The sequence below is a fragment of the Etheostoma cragini genome, chromosome 2 (assembly GCF_013103735.1).
Source record: "Etheostoma cragini isolate CJK2018 chromosome 2, CSU_Ecrag_1.0, whole genome shotgun sequence".
Lineage (NCBI taxonomy): Eukaryota > Metazoa > Chordata > Actinopteri > Perciformes > Percidae > Etheostoma > Etheostoma cragini.
Window position 1 is genome coordinate 4,020,996 of NC_048408.1, and position 3,630 is coordinate 4,024,625.

Sequence of the window (3,630 nt, forward strand, 5' to 3'; positions counted from 1 at the left end):
TTCCCCAATAAACCCCTGTTGCCTTCCTACCTGGTACACTGCGTTTGGGTCCTCCTTCCGCCCCCACCACAACAACATCATTTAAAATATGGGACCCTTTACAATTATCTTCCATTAAAGGTACCATGACATGGTGCTCTTTGGATGTTTTTATACAGACCTTAGTCTGTCTCCTAATACTGTATCTGAAGTCTCTTTTATATAGACCTTAGTGGGCCCCTAATACTTTATTCGAAGTCTCTTTATATAGGCCTTAGTGGTCCCCTAATACTGTATCTGAAGTCTCTTTTATATAGACCTTAGTGGTCCCCTAATACTGTATCTGAAGTCTCTTTTATATAGACCTCAGTGGTCCCCTAATACTGTATCTGAAGACTCTTTTATATAGACCTTAGTGGTCCCCCTAATACAGTATCTGAAGTCTCTTTTATATAGGCCTTAGTGGTCCCCTAATATTGTATCTGAAGTCTCTTTCCCAAACATTCAGCCTTGGTGCAGAATTACAGCCCCTAGAGCCAGTCCCACAATGAGCTTTCTTTAGGACGTGCGATTTCTGAGTCGTTCTTTTTGAGAAGAAGAGAGGGAGGGCAAGATGTAGGGTGGGGTTGTTGCCGTGACCAACTGCCAATTTGCTTGTTTGAAAGCCATGATGTCTCTTTCTCATGGGTGGGCCAAACTCTCTGGGAGGGCAAAGCAGAGGTAGGGGAGGTAACCTTGCCTCTCATGACCTCATAAGGGGCAATATTCCAGATCACTCCATCTGAGCTTTCCTTTCCCAAAGGCAGAGCAGGATACCCAGGGCTCAGTTTACACCTAGCACTATTACTAGCCACAAAGGGACCACAGGCAGGTTGGGGGAACTCATATTAATGTTAATATGAGTTCCCCATGAAAGACCCATGAGTCTTTAAAGTAAATTTGTAATGCAATGGGACCTTTAATGTTGCTAACTGCATTTACTCACAGTAACTGACAATGAACAATACATTTGTTTAAAGTATGTATAAATTTTTATGATTGTGATTTAAATGGCCACCCTGAATTACAACAAATTGATAGTTGAATTTAAAACAAATTAAAGGAAGTCATTTCTAACGTTCTTTTATTGAACAAATTGAGCACTGAATCATATTTAAAAGGCAGCACAAAACAAGTGCCAACATCTGTTTTTGTTTTCAACAGAAAATATCTTTCAACTAACAAAAAATCTTGTGATTTCTTGATTAGTGGCAGCGTTTTGTGATGTATTTATTGCTCCAGATGATACTGCGATGACAATAAAAAAAAACATGTATTGTGCATTCTTAGTCTCCATCTCCAAGCGTCTTTCCCAAATCCAACTCTGCCTGGATTGCTTCTTGTGTGCGCTGCTTTTTCCCTACATACAAGCAGTGATCTTCATTCCGTGGATCAAGTACAGTTGCGATGCAGTAGTCAGGGGGGGGGGGCTGGGAGTCTGCCTAAATCTATGCTGACAGCCCTTTAAGAGTGGACTATTACTTGTTTTCACTCCGTGACCTGTTTCAGCCTCTTTGTTTGGAGGACGCTTTAGAGCTGCATGTAAGAGGATAACGTCTGCCACAGATGCCTCAGATGGACTTATCTCCTTTATCTGCTCACATGGAGCGAGAAGAGAGGGGACGTTCTCTGGTATGCGGTCTGCCATATATGCAGCCAGGACTTGCTTTTGTGCAAAAAGGCTTTCCAGCAATAATATGTACCGTTCCACCTTTTGCTCACATCTCCTTGGAGACGCTTTGGTGGCGTTCCAAACTGCTCTTGAATAGAGTGTAGGCGTGCAAAGGCGGAGAATGCTTAAAGTAGCCAGCAGTTTTCCTCCCTGTTGCTATCACATCGGACTCAACAAGCCCTGGTCGCCATTGTTTGCCATGTCTTCCATGTCTTTTGCCATATTTCTTGCATTGTTACTGACTACCGCATGCACTTTAGATTGGTTGACACGCCAAGTGTCAAACATGTTGGCAAAGGCCTTGGGGATGGCGGCAGCTTTATGAGTCCATCTTTTGTAAGGAGTCAATTAACCAGAGGACTTTTTTTCCTATTCCGGAACGCTGTGTGAGCTATTCAGACCAGTACCTGGTCAATAATCTACTTTTTTACCAGATTATCCTGTTAAAAGAGCTTGTGCATTGGCTCTTTGTTCCATGTTTTCTAGGCATTTTTAGTGTGATTAAAACTGCTAGCTCACTAGTATTGTTACTACATTTTATTAACTCCCAGCCTCAGTTTTTTCATGGGCAAAATGGATGTCCAGTGTTCCAGTGTTCTCCAACTATCAAGTGATATTTCAGGGCAGACAAAAATCTTCACCTTATATTTTTTGATATAAGTCTTAAACTTGTTTTTGGCTTCAACCCCTCGGAAGGAATCACTGCATATTAGTAGGCACATTTAGTGACATTTTGAACATGTTTAGATGCTTAAAACATGTTTAAAACTTGCCCTGTTAAAGCCTGTTGCGTGCTAACTCTAGTAGGAGGATAACTCGGTGTAGGCAGCACCAATTAGTTTAGTTTTCTTCTCTACTGACAGCACTCCGAATTAACAAATTACAGAGTTCCCTGGATGAAAGGTGGCATGAAACTTGACAACCTCGCTTGAAATCTCTGTGTTTTAGGAACCTTCTATCCCCCCGACCGCTGCTCGATGTGGATCTTCGCATGATAAGACAGCAAGAGTCAATGTGCTGTGCAATGTGAATACATACAAACTACAGAGTATTACTGTTCTTAGATTTACAGTATGTAGGATTGGTTCATGAGAACGGCCTGATTGTTGAGTCTATGAGACACGTTCCCAGCAGTTCTTCAAAATAAAAGTTACTATGCTTTATTTAGATGCCATATTAATTTGGATGATGAATTTTGTTCTGCTGATATATGCTAAAAAGACTATGAAATGTAATAATCTAAACATGAAGTATGAAGTAAAACATGACTAAATGTCTAGAGACTGCAATGTCAGTTACACCCTTCCAAAGTGTATCCTTACTGCATGAGCACAGCATGTCCTGCCTTCCAGAAGTGATAACCAAGTCATCCACATGCATCCTGTAACATCTAAACTTTGCAACAGGCATTCATTAAATCTGAACATAGATTCTCTTCTACCAAACAACTGGAAAAAGTCAAGGGTGGCGGTCCAAAACAGTTAATTGGGGGTTAGCTTAAAATTGCTTAAATTCTTATACTGCTACTAATATATATATATATATATATATATATATATATATATATATATATATATATATTAGTAGCAGTATTTATGTTTTAATCACAGAATTATATTCGCAATGTTTACAATGTTTATGTTGTGTTTTTTTTATTCAAAATTTTGTTTTATTTCAGTTTACCTATTTAATATTTAGAACTAAAAAACATTGCATTTCAGATTTTTCCATTTCTCAGTTTGTATCAATTGGAAATATGCAAAATCTCAACCCATACAAGTTGTGTGTATTCTACAGAGTAGTACTGTGTATGCATGGCATGAGTACTGTGTGTGTGTGTGTGTGTGTGCGTGTGTGTGTGTCAGTTGCTATGTGGTGAGGAGAGCTTGTTATACTCTGACAGGGCGAGACCATTGCGGTGAAATGCATGATGGGATCCT

The 3,630-nt window shown here is 39.8% G+C and overlaps 1 long non-coding RNA gene across 1 annotated transcript in view; it reads right to left on the reverse strand.

The window, feature by feature from the left end:
* The window catches only part of LOC117936393, a 12,995-nt gene extending 10,238 nt beyond the window's left edge, over window positions 1-2,757 (reverse strand). Inside the window, exon 1 of the long non-coding RNA XR_004654938.1 lies at window positions 2,746-2,757. This is a non-coding gene — a long non-coding RNA (uncharacterized LOC117936393). The remainder of the gene's footprint in view (window positions 1-2,745) is intronic.
* Window positions 2,758-3,630: the final 873 nt, after the last annotated feature.